Source organism: Coenobita brevimanus, chromosome 56 (genome assembly GCF_032717465.1).
Source record: "Coenobita brevimanus isolate Jiangsu-jjx chromosome 56, ASM3271746v2, whole genome shotgun sequence".
Lineage (NCBI taxonomy): Eukaryota > Metazoa > Arthropoda > Malacostraca > Decapoda > Coenobitidae > Coenobita > Coenobita brevimanus.
In genome coordinates, this window is record NC_137009.1 from 28491289 (window position 1) to 28505295 (window position 14007).

A 14007-nucleotide genomic window follows, 5' to 3' on the forward strand; every position below is an offset into this window, starting at 1 on the left:
TAAATAATTCTCTACAAGAGAGCTTCTCGCCATCATCTATAAATACGCCAAAGCCCTTATCGTAGAAGAATACTAACATTACTTCTATATCATCCTTTTTCAGAGCTTCCATTTTGTCCAAGAGCTCTTTTTCATTGAGATGGAAGAGAAGGTCTTGTACCTCAAATTTGATCAGGTACTTTTTTTCATTGAGATCGAAGAAGGGGTCTCCTACTTCAATTTCCTTTTTTTCAAGAAGTTCTTTTATGACTCTCGCATGTTCCCAACTTTCTGAATGGTTATCATCGCTTACAATCAGTGCAGTTGCTTTAACCGTTTCCATTCTATATTATGGTTTCTTTTAATCCTCACCCCATATTTATAAGATATTTTTACATCCCAAATTCCAAGATGGTGGAATTCCAACATCTTGGGAAAAACTCCAAGGAGACAATGTTTTCAAGAGCTCACTGATATTTTTTTCAATTTCGCCAACCTAATTATAATCACCAGCCAGATAAATAGATTAGTTGAAGTTACATAAAACTTAACATTATTTTTTTTAGAAAAATTTTGGAGATTCAAAAAAAAATCTATAGGAATGACACATTCTAAATTATAGAAGGTTAACATTTTTTGGAATAATTTAATTTTTTTCATAGCCCTGAATAAAGGGATTTACTACATCCTAATCTTAACGCTTCAAAATAGGAGCAATGGGTCTCATCCATTTTACGAAAGGTTTTTCTCATAGAGAACTTCAAAGTGCACTTCTAAAACATCTGCCATATTTTCTAACCTTTTCTTTGTGTTTTATTAAGTTTGATTTGTGAGAAAATCTTCTCAATATTCACAGGTTAAAGGTTTTTTTTTAGTGTGTATCATTTCGTGTCTTTTTAGAGTATCCTTTTTTTTTTTTTTTAGCTTTCCCCCCCGTATGAGTGAGTTTATGTTTTATTAGGTTCGAAACTTCCATATCTATTAATTTTAAGTATAAAGAAAAAATAGTTATTAAAAATAATTATTTAAAATTCTTCAGAATAAATAAAGTACACTTCTTTTTAGGTTATTTTTATAGTTTTCTCCACTGCAGGACCGGCCTATCCCTACTGAAGCAAGGACGGTACAAGTGGCTTAGGTTGTCTGGTAGAGATTGTATATAGGGGGAATAGTTACTTGTGTTAGAACACCAGGCAATCTGCTTTCTCTTCGTATGTGATTTCTTAGGTTTGATTTATCTGAGAAAGTCTTCTAAACCGTATTTACAAGCAAACGGCTTTCCTCCTGTATGAGTGCATTCGTGAATTTTCATACTTCCTTTCTGCGTGAACATTTTACTGCAGTATTTACAGATAAATGGCCTTTCCCTGGTATATATGACTTTCACAGTATCCACAAGTAAACGGTTTTTCTCCTATACGAATGCGTTTATGTATTACCATGTTTACTTTCCGATTGAATGTTTTATTACAGTATCCACAGGTAAATGTTTTTTCTCCTGTATGAATGTGTTTATTTTATTAGGGTCGATTTAGCCGAGAAAGTCTTCCAACAAAGACTTTTCAATAAAAGAAATGCCACATTCGTCACAAGTATATATATTTTTTTTACTGAGATCCAGGGGCTCCTCTTGGATATTACTCCCACTGGCTTGTTCCAGAGAACCTTCCATATCTATTAATTTTTAAATATAAAGAAAATATAGTTATTACAAACAATTATTAAAAATTCTTCAGATTAAATAAGGTATATACCTTTCTAGGTTGTTTTTATAGTTTTATCTTATCTATTCAAAAAGAAAATAAAAAGAAAAAGTAAATTCTTATTATTTATTTTTTATAACAAGAAGAAATCTAAAATATCATAAAATTCCTATTTATTTACTAGCAAAATAACCTTTTACTGGGTAACCTCAGATAGATAGGTCAACGAGTTGAAATATTTTTACACAAGCTTTTCCCCTTTGTAGATTCATCATAGTCCATTTCTGTTGGAATATCAGGCAATCGGTTTTCCTCTCGTATGAGTGTGTATGTGAATCTTTAGTTTCGATTTCTTCGAGAATGTCTTCTTACAATATTCACAAGCAAACGACTTTTCTCCCGTGTGGGTACGTACGTGAATTTCCATGCTGTCTTTCCGCCTGAATTTTTCACTACAGTATCCACAGGTAAAGGGTTTTTCTCCTGTATGAATACGTGTATGTCTTATTAGTTTCGATTTCTCCGAGAATGTCTTCTTACAATATTCACAAGCAAACGACTTTTCTCCCGTGTGGGTACGTACGTGAATTTCCATGCTGTCTTTCCGCCTGAATTTTTCACTACAGTATCCACAGGCAAAGGGTTTTTCTCCTGTATGAATACGTGTATGTCTTATTAATTTCGATTTCTCCGAGAATGTCTTCTTACAATATTCACAAGCAAACGACTTTTATCTGTTGAAAAAGAAAATAAAAATTTTTGTATTTTTTTTTTAAATAAGAAATCTAAAATATCAAAAAAAATTCCTATTTATTTACTAGCAGAATAACCCCAGATATTTTTCAGGTTAAAACCCTTTAGCGGGCAGCCAACTGCCAACCAGATAGGTCAGCAAGGGCCTTTTCGCCTCAGTGTTATATACGACCATATGGTCTCATCACTCTGACAAATTTAGTGTTAGGAGAGGCAAAATGTTCCCCCCTCCCAGTACAAGAAAACTTGGCTGAACCGTACGCTACGTGGAATGGTTTCTTAGTGTCTCCCAAAACCTTGTTTACGAATGTGTCTAGAGTCTTTTTGGTTAGATAGTAGACTCGAAACTTGGCCCTCCTCCATTTTCTCGGAGTCTTGACTTTCCATATCGTCTCATAGTGTTTCACGTACGTTTTCAGGTAGTACTCTGAGCTCGTTAATTTTCCTCCTCCTCCTCCTCCGCTCAACTCTTCGTTGACTCGCTTGTATTCTCCGGTTAGCCAAGAGTCGACTCGTTTTTTTAACCTAATCATCCCCGAGTCGCAGTAGTACTGTTTTGAAGTGAGTCTATTCTTCTTAATAATTTTTCGAGTTTCGGGATCCAGCTCTACACAGAAGGCGATATTCTTTCTGCCCGGATCGACTCCGATGATCCTCTTCCCGTCCAAAGATGACGACGGGGTGGGAATCGATGGCGCCGCAGTCCCGTCGTTTCTCTTTTTCTTCTTCTTGGAAGAAAAAGTATTATCGACGTCATCGGGTTGATGGTATCTGTAATACCTAACTGAACAAGCCACTCCGTCGGTTGACACGCAGCGGTCGAACATCCACTTCTTACCTCCCATGCGAGCTAATAGTTTCGTGTCGAAGACGAAGTCCCATCCTTCTTGTTCCTTGGGTTCCAAGTTGATGCCCAGGTCGTGACATATACCCTTCACTCCGACCGTATCGAAATCTAAGTAATGTACCTTAATCGTGTTGGAGGGAGCCAGTGGAATATTTCTAATTTTCGTCGACTCAGAGTACTCCCGTCTGAGAAAATAGTAGTAGCGGAGATACTCCACCGGTAATAAATGTCGGTTGTCGTGGCAGGTGTTGTGTGTTGCTCGACGAACTCCGAGTGTCGGTCTTTCAATTCGTTTAACTGGTCCACAGAGTAGGTTCTTCCGACGTACTTCCACCCGTTGATGAGAGTCTGAAGTGCATAGACGATGGTGGGCGCTGCTGTCGCCTCGATCTTGGATAGGTAGAAGCGAATGGCGCGTCGCTGACGAGATACGAAATTCAACTCCAAGTTATTAAGGAAACACGTCTTGTAGGTCTTGGCGCAGTAGTTTATTAAATTGTAGTCCGAGTGGTATCGAAGAGCAGAAGAAGGATAGGAGATACTTTCGAACCGTTTACTCCACGTCCCATCCATCGCCAAGTTGGGTTTCGTTCTCTTCCTCGCTTCGCACCCTTGGGTGAAGAGTTGTACAAACACATTCATCTTGGTAAAATCTGGCCATTCGACCAGACTAACATCTCCTTTCAGTTCTCTTTGGAGTAGATCTTCTATCATCGCACTGCACAGCTGAGAAGCCTTGACGGCCATCCGAGAGATAGCCAGACATCTCTTTTCGAAGAGAGGGGTGACATTCTCCGAGTCCAACAGTATTTTGCCCAGGGAACATTTAATATTCTTATAGTATCGTTTGGTCTTGGGCCTCATGGCCTAGCCTAGCTAACAATTATCTTGCTTATTGAGAAGGGAAGGAATGTGGTGTTGTGATCTGTCTCGTTTATCTACTACTTTTTTTTTCCCTAATAGGTTTAAAAGGCATTTATGATCCAAAAAAATCGCCCGCTAAAGGGTTGAAAGGCATTTATGATCCCAAAAAAAGTCTACTGTGTATTAATGATCTATAGTAAGATTTAAAAAAAAAAATTCAAAAACCAACTTTATTGATAACAATCCGATATAGCCACTTGCCCGCTAAAGGGTTGAAAGGCATTTATGATTCCCAGAAAAGTCTACTGTCTAATTGTCTATAGTAAGATGTAAAATATAAAATATTCAAAAACCAACTTTATTAATAATAACCTGATATAGCTACTTGCCCACTAAAGGATTAATAAAAAAAATAGGTATTAGATGACTCCTTTCTTGGTTAAATTAGAAACAAGAACTTATAGAAATGAAAAATAAAAATATCTTAAAAAAAATAAATTTAAATTTGATGTCTTCGAAAAGTACAATGAGATCACTCCCACAGCCTACTATATTTCTTAGTAAGCCTTTAGTGGGCAACCAACGGCCAACCAGATAGATAGATCAGCAAGTACTGAAATTTTTCTTTATCTCAGGGTTATATACGACTATCTGGTTGTACGGCTACACTTTTATCTAAATTAAATGGTGCGGTATTTGTGTTTTTTCTTCACAATAAAAATATTCAGCCAAAATACTTTAATTCATAGGATTAGAGTTATTGTCTTCTTCAGTGCTGTCTCACCTCTTCATTCCACCATGCTATTCCTTGCACCCCCTTATGCCTTTTTCTTCACCCCACACACCCTCTCACATGCTGCGCCTATTTTATCTGTGAATGTTTGTAAACAAACTATATAAGAAAAAATAATAAAGTGGTATTATGATAAGGAATAGATGTAACTTTTTTTTAAACTACACTTCAGCACAGCATTAGAAAGTGGGAAAAATATTATTTTTTTTTTTTACCCTTTATTGGTATTAAATTGAAATAAAAAATTCTAAGTTATATAAAACATCAACCCTTGCTGATCTATCTATCTGGTTGGTGATTGGTTGTCCACTAAAAGGTTAATGAATATCTTTTTTTTCTATAGACTTCTCATTCTTATTCTCTTCACTGGTTCTTTTTTTTCTTAGATGTATATTGAACAAGAGTTTCCTTTTCAATGACTACCATTTTTTTTTTCTCAGTTAATGGTGAAGATTCCTTTTAAAACACTGCAGATTTCCCATGGAAAACTTCTTCAACATCTTATGAGGTCTTTTCTGCTGATGGGAAATCATTGGGGTTTACATCTATTTCAATTATCTCAATGTCTGATGGTGTAGAAACCTTCTCGGGTCCTGCTGATGCAATAGATTCCTCTTCAATCGGCTTTGGTGGAGTAGAATCCTTCTCGGCTCCTTCTGATGCAACCGATTCCTCTTCAATCGGCTTTGGTGGAGTAGAATCCTTCTCGGCTCCTTCTGATGCAACCGATTCCTCTTCAGTGGCTTCTGTCGACACAATTTTATTTTGGTCTTCAATAATGTCTGGTGGGGTAGAATCCTTCTTGGCTCCTGCTGAGGTAGCTGATACCTCTCCAATGGCTTCCGTTGGTACAACAGCCGACTCCTCTGTCGATGCCTCAGTTATCTTAGTGTCTTGTGGGGTAGCTTGTGTTGACACTATATAAAACCTCTTTTTCTTTCTTTCTTTCTTTTTCAAAGAAATCTCTCTTTTTCTCTTTAGAATGATTTTAGTGGAAGGTTGAGATCCCTCATCTCTCCCAACGGTGAGATCCATGATGAGTAACTATCTGTTGAGTGAAGAGGGTCTTTTATAGAGATTGCTGGCCTCAATGTATAAAGAAAGTAAATAAAAATATAGATATTACTACATCTTTATTTTTTTTATATTTAAAAATAAAACTTTCCATATTTCAATAAAAATATTTAATCAATTTAGATCCTATAAAATATTATAGTATTTCTTATTATCTCATTCCCAAATGGGTTCTGTTACTATAGCTACTGACATTAATCCATATTTATTTCTCAAACACACAATAAAAGGCTCATTTACGATAAGTGTTGGTACAATCCCATCACAATAAATACCCTCACCAATCGCTTCAAGACTAACTCCCTTTTCATCCATCTCAAATTTATTTTCCAAATGAATTTTTCTCAGATGTACACCTCCTTCAATATATTTTGACAATATTTTTCCTCATATAAGAAGGTACATCCAAGCGATGTGATTTCTTTATTTTAACCTTTGGAAGAAAAAGTTCATGAAAATCATTATATATCCTAACTTCATAATTTTCTAACAAATTTTTATCAAAGACCATCCTTTTTAAATATTTTAGGTCATCTCTAGTAAATTCTCCATTTCGTTCAGTGAAGAAGGGTTCTTTGTTCAAACATATGAATACTGTCACCACACTATTATCTTGTGTATTTATTTCAAAAAATTTTATACCATCTTTTGACCCAATTTTATTAAGAGTACCTGAAAACATCTTAGCCTTTCTTTGAGTTTTTTTTTTCATCTACACCCCAAAAGGGTTTAGAACCAGCATCGTCCATTTCCGTCGTCCAGTGGAGATTTATACTGAGACCAATACAGGCAACTAAAGCCACATTTGGTGAGGGGGATGATTCTAACCGATAATTACCACCGAAAATCTCCTTCATCATCTCTTCTATTAATTCTCTTAGATTTTCCTCATCTCCTCGCTCAAACCGACCAACTGATATATATTTCTCTTTCTTTAACTTAGATAAATAAGATTTTTCTTTCATCTTCAAATCTTTAGCAAGAAATATACCCACATTTATCTTTCCAATCTTGTATAACTCAGAATAATAAAACATAAAATTAGATATGGCTTCAACCCCTTCATCTAAGAGCCATACAGTATCAAGGATATAGTTGAAAGTGAAAAAGGAGATGCATGTATTCCCTTTATCATTCTTGAGAGCTTCTATAATAATGGATTTATTCAAGTCCTTCTTCTTCTCTTTTTCTAATAGGGACTCTTCTCTCTTATACTCCGACAGATGTGTTTCAGTTTTCTTCATCTTTTCTAATATTTGTTGGGGGGGGGAAAGGGTTTATATACCCTCGTTGCCCCTTTCCTGTTCCCCATTTTTGTATTGTTTTAACGCCTCAGTGTTATATACGACCATATGGTCATACGACTACACCTTTGTCATAAATGCACGGAGTATTGTTGTTGTTCTTGTTACTTTAACTGATGGAGCTGGAAGTTTGGAGAATGTTTCTGTGCTGGGGGACTTTGTCGTTGTAGGTAATATCACTCTTGGCAGAGCAACGACGTAGACCCCGAAGGTAGTACACCTCCTTCTTCCTCATCATCTTTCTTAAACCCTACGATATTCAGAGGTCCCTTGCATCTGTGGCAGACTTTCGACGTGTTCCATTCGTCGACGAGAGTGAAGTTTGTCAGATCTTCTATCATCGCACTGCACAGCTGAGAAGCCTTGACGGCCATCCGAAAGATAGCCAGACATCTCTTTTCGAAGAGAGGGGTGACATTCTATGAGAAATATTAATTGTCTATAGTAAGATGTAAAATAAAAAATATTCAAAAACCAACTTTATTGATAATAACCTTATATAGTTAAGTTCAAATTGCTACAGAAAGTTAGGACGGGATCTCTGTTGTTGCTCTGCTAAAGAGAAATCTTCATAATCACCCCAGCCCAAACTTCCTATATTCCAATAACATTAGAAATGAAATATAGTTATTTTTTATTATAAAGAAAGAAACTAATTCTACTATATTATTCAACAACAAGGAATTAAGAGACTTTTTGGTTGAATAATTTTATTGTATAAAAAGAAACTACATTATGCAACTAAGACAGAGGCGACTGGATAGTTGTATATAACTCTGAGGCGAAAATCAATTTCAGCCCACCTATCTAACCTATGACATTTTCAGGATTAGTCCATAAAGGTTCTGTTATTTCAGCTACAAAGATCAGAGTATCATCATTTTTAATTGATATAATGAAAGGTTCATTAACAGTATATACTCTTACATTTTCATAGACATTGATAGTTGACTTTGGTATCAATTTAAATTTATTTATTGAATAAATTTTATTTAAGATTATAACTCCTTCATCAACATAACTAGACATAAAATCTTTTTCCCTTAAATGATAAGGTGTATTTAAGCAATGTGAACTACAGATATTAAACTCAGGGAGCTGAACAATGCTTTGATACTCACATTCTTTGATTTCATAGTCAGTTAATAAATTTTCACCAAAGACTATATCTTTTAGTTGATTAAGATCTTCAATAGTATATTTTTTATCTCGTAAACCGAATAATGGTTTATTTTCAAACGACCACATTGTAAACAATGTTATTATAATACCATTAGTTAATTTTATTTCGATAACCCTCACTTTTTTTACAACTCCTATTTTAGTAATTTTTCCTGACAACATCTTTGCATATTTTTTTGGTTTTCTCTGATTTATTTCCCAAAAAAGAAATTTACCACTGCTCCTACCCCAGTGAAGTGCAAAAATAAAACTTATAAAAGGAACTATGGCAACATTTATTGAAGTTGCTATATTTAACTCAATTTTTTTTTTCGTTGTTTGTTCTACCACTATTCTTATATTTATCTCAGATCCTCGCTTAAATCGTTTTATTAATATATCCTTCAACTTAGTTAATTCTGACCAATAAATATCATTCATCTTTAAGTTTTTAGCAAAAAAAACAACAATTTTTATCCCTTCATATAATTCTTTAAATGGAGGCAAATATTCAGATATAGATCTAAAATCTTTAACGTTTAATTTCCAAAGAAAATTAAAGAGATGTTTTACAGAGAAGGGTGAGAAACATATATTTCTATCATTTATCTGAAAAATTTCCATCATCTTAATTTCTTTGTCCATTTCCCAAACTGGAGTTGCAGACCTATATATAGGTAAGGGTTCATCTTCTTTAGTAATAGATGAAATCAAGGATTCTATATCATCGAAATCTTCTTCACAATCTATATTATCAAAATCTTCTTCATGGTTTAAAATAGAGGGAATAAGTGATTCTATATCTATATCACACCCCTCTTTTTCTGTAATAGAGGGAACAAGTAATTCTATATCAGATTCCTCCATTATATTTTATCCTTTAAAAATAAAAAATATATATATATATACTATTTATTTTTAAATATCTAAAATAATACCCTTTCTATAGGGTCGAAGACAAAACGATAGAAGAATGTTATGGATAAGATTCTCTTAGACTCAAAGAATGTCAGTCTGGTCGTCTCTCAGATGGCCGTCAAGGTTTCCCAGCTGTGCGATCGGAGATCTTTCCAATTCAAGAGTAAACGGAGAGGAGACGAGGTCGAAAGGCCAGATTTTACCAAGATGAATGTATTCATACAACTTTTCACCTAAGGGTGGGAAGAGAGGAGGTATATAGTAAAGAAACAAACGAACCATACAATTTAGACAAAGATGTATGACCAGATGGTTGTATATAACCCAGAGATGAAGAGAAATTTCAACCCTTGCTGACCTATCTATCTGGTTGTCCACTAAAGGGTTAGAAGGGCCAACTTCATATTTATGTATTTAAATTTTTCCTTTCAATAATCACAAGTAAAGAGTCTATTATTTTTATATACAGAAATATGATTTGAAAAAGGTGTCTCGTTTTAAAAAACAGTAACCGTTTTACGATTTAAAAAAATCATATATAAATGTGACCAGTGTGATAAATGTTTCAAAATAAGAAAAAATCTAAAATATCACCAAAAAAAATGAGAGAAAATCATTTGCCTCCTATGACAGAAGGTTTTATCGGAAAACACATCACAATACAAGAAATCTCCACCTCTGTGATGAATGCGGTCTTCTCTTCAACACTGGATCTTCATTCCAAATTCATAAGAGTATCCATTTGGGTAAAGAGTTGGACTACTGCCACTACTGTGCTAAACCATTCTTGAACAAGTATTCAATGAAAGATCATCTCAGGACACATACAGGTGAAAAACCGCATCTTACTATAGACAATTAATATTTCGCATCCTTTAGCTGGCAAGTGGCTATATTAGGTTATTATCAATAAAGTTGGTTTTTTGAATATTTTATATTTTACATCTTATTGTAGATCACTATTACACAGTAGACTTTTTTGGGAATTATCAACCCTTTAGCGGGCGACTTTTTTATTTTTTTGATCATAAATGCGAAAATCACTCTTAGTAGAGAAACTATGGAGACATTGAGCTGCCACTGTGAGAAGGGAAATCAACCCTGATAATCTAAAAAGGCATATATTTATCTAAAATATTGAAATATATAAAACTAAACTTATTATATAACATTCATCTATATTTGCTAAATGGAAAAAAAATAAGTATATGTTTTGATTATGATAGAAGATAGAATAATTCAGAAGTTGTTGAAAAACAATGAAGAATTAGTAGATAAAAAGAAATAAAATAAGCCAAGAAAAAATATTGATAATATATGCTGTTATAAAATAATATGGAGGACAATAGATATTTGAAAAAGTTTTTTTTTATATAGAAAAAAAGCAGAAATGAGAAAAACTATAAGACCCTGGTGAGCTGGAAACAAAAAATTATACAAAGAAAAACAATAAAATCTATTGGAAATGAGAAAATACATTACTGATATTCATAAAATCCTGATAAAAGAACTATTGCTCTCCTAGGGGTGTTTAGTATTTTTGAGAGCCAATTGTTAGTTTTATACTAGAGTACCTTATTTTTTTTTTTCTCTCTCTTTTCCTTTTTCTTATTCTTTTATAAACCTTTTTCATTCGTTTTTTTTTCAAATTCGCGTGCTTTAACAACAATTTATATAATAATCTATACAGAATATTTCTGTTATTTTTTACTTGAGTGTCATCTGAAGAACAAGAAGAAGAAGAAGAGGTGGAAGAGACAGAACAATCAGATGAAGAACCTTCATTTTCTTCCGATAGCCTCTTTTTTTTATTTCTAATATTTATATCAGCTTCAGGAGGACCAGTCTCTTCCTCTTCTGATTGTCTAATTCTTTTCTTTCCTGAAGGTTCCTTTGATGTTGATGGTCTGCTTTGATCATTCATCATTGAAAACATATCTAAATCCAAACCAAACTCAGTGCTAAAAATATTTGATCATAGTGTTGCCAATATGTTAGTGCGCCCCTTTTCAAAAGAATAGTTAGACTGAAAAATTTTCAGATACAATAGGGCTCAAATTTACCTGATAGTACTATTATGCCAGTGGGATTAATTGAGATTTTTGTACTATTAATACCATACCGATAAGCAAACCAAATTAGTATTTGGCAAGCTTTAGATGAAGAGTATAATAACAGTAATTTAGTTACAGAACGGTCTTCTTATATAATTTGAATAATAATTACTTTTTTCCCTTCTTCCAAAAAAGCTAAAAAAGATTAAATTTAACAATATTTAATTAAATATCTAAAGTTTTTATCAAATCATATAAACTATCAGAATATTGACTTATATTTGATAAATAGGAAGAATTTTGAACTGTTGAATTTAAAAGATTATTTTCACAATTTTGAGCATTTGAATATCTAGTGGAGGGGATGCTTTCATTTGAAAAGGGGAGGGTATATGCGTGGTTTCCGATGGAGGGGGTGTATTGTGTTGTATTTTGTGTGTTTTCAAAATGATTTCCACCGGGTTGATTTTGAACATAAAAATAACTGTTAACAGTGGGAAAATTTTGAAGAGAGAGACTATTTTGAATTTCTAAGTGATATTCAGCTGGGATATTTTGAACAGTGAAGGGATGTTTTGATTTGTGTTTAGGTTTGTAAAGGGGATGGTGTTTTGAAAGTAAGGGTAATTTATGTAAACATAATTTTCAAGAGGAATTGTATTAATAGTAAAAGGGTTGTTTTGAAGTTCTTCTTGAGGGGGTAGTTCTTGTTCTTGAGATCGTAGGGAACTTCTTTTGGGTCGTCTCAGTAATGTTTTCTTCTGTTGTCTTGGTTGTGTTATATTTTTTGGTGGCCGTCCTCTCTTTTTTTTATATGGTGATGGCTGTAGTGGGGGTGGTGGTGATGATAGTGACGGCGACTGTTGTGGCTGTGGTGACGACTGTTGTAGTGGTGGCGGCAACGGTGGTGGTTGTGGCGGCGATAGTGGCTGTGGTGGCGGTGGGGATGATGGTAGTGATGTTGACGGCGATGGTGGCTGTGGTGGGAGCGGTGATGGTGGTGGTGGGGATAGTAGCTGTGGTGGCGGTGGGGATGATGGTAGTGATGTTGACGGCGATGGTGGCTGTGGTGGGAGCGGTGATGGTGGTGGTGGGGATAGTAGCTGTGGTGGCGGTGGGGATGATGGTAGTGATGTTGACGGCGATGGTGGCTGTGGTGGGAGCGGTGATGGTGGTGGTGGGGATAGTGGCTGTGGTGGCGGTGGGGATGATGGTAGTGATGTTGACGGCGATGGTGGCTGTGGTGGGAGCGGTGATGGTGGTGGTGGGGATAGTAGCTGTGGTGGCGGTGGGGATGATGGTAGTGATGTTGACGGCGATGGTGGCTGTGGTGGGAGCGGTGATGGTGGTGGTGGGGATAGTAGCTGTGGTGGCGGTGGGGATGATGGTAGTGATGTTGACGGCGATGGTGGCTGTGGTGGGAGCGGTGATGGTGGTGGTGGGGATAGTAGCTGTGGTGGTGGTGGCGACGGGAACGGTGGAAGTGGTGGTGGTAGCAGTAAATATTTTTTATTATATTTTTGGACTTTTTTAGTTAGTTTTTGTATTTTTTTCAATTTCTTTCTATTTAATTTTTTTTTTTAAACTTTTTGATTTTTTTTATAAAAAAATGAAATTCTTTTAATACAAAAACTATGCACTTCCGGCGGGGGGGACCTTTTTCTTAATTGATTATATTTTTTTAATTTCTTTAATGATCTTTGTAAGTTTCATGCACTTATCACAATATCCTGAAAAAAAAATAATAATAATTTAGTTTGTGCTCTGTCATAATTTTTTATTTAGTCCTTTAGTGAGCAAGCGATTGTATAAAAATTTCAATAAGGTTGATTTTTAAATATTTTTAAAAAAGACTGCTATTTCACCCACTATATTGCTGATAAAATAGTATGTTTGTGTATTTCCCCCTAAGATTAGCATAATTTTTGCCCAAAAGACCGTTTTTGAACTATAGGAAGGAAAAAATCTATGAATATTGAGAAATTGTATAAAATCTGACTTATATATAAAGAAAGGCATATATGGTTGATCCTTAAATATTTATCAGACTCTAAAATAGTAGGGCGTATCGAAGCCAGTACAGGTTTAGCGGGCAAGTAGCTATATCAGGTTATTATCAATAAAGTTGGTTTTTGAATATTTTATATTTTACATCTTACTATAGACAATTAGACAGTAGACTTTTCTGGGAATCATAAATGCCTTTCAACCCTTTAGCAGGCAAGTGGCTATATCGGATTGTTATCAATAAAGTTGGTTTTTGAATTTTTTTTTACATCTTACTATAGATCATTAATACACAGTAGACTTTTTTTGGGATCATAAATGCCTTTCAATCCTTTAGCGTGCGATTTTTTTGGATCATAAATGCCTTTTAAACCTATTAGGGAAAAAAAAATTAGATAAACGAGACAGATCATAACACCACATTCCTTCCTTTCTCAATAAGCAAGATAATTGTTAGCTAGGCTAGGCCATAAGGTCCTCCAAGACCAAACGATACTATAAGAATATTAAATGTTCCCTAGGCAAAATACTGTTGGACTCGGAGAATGTC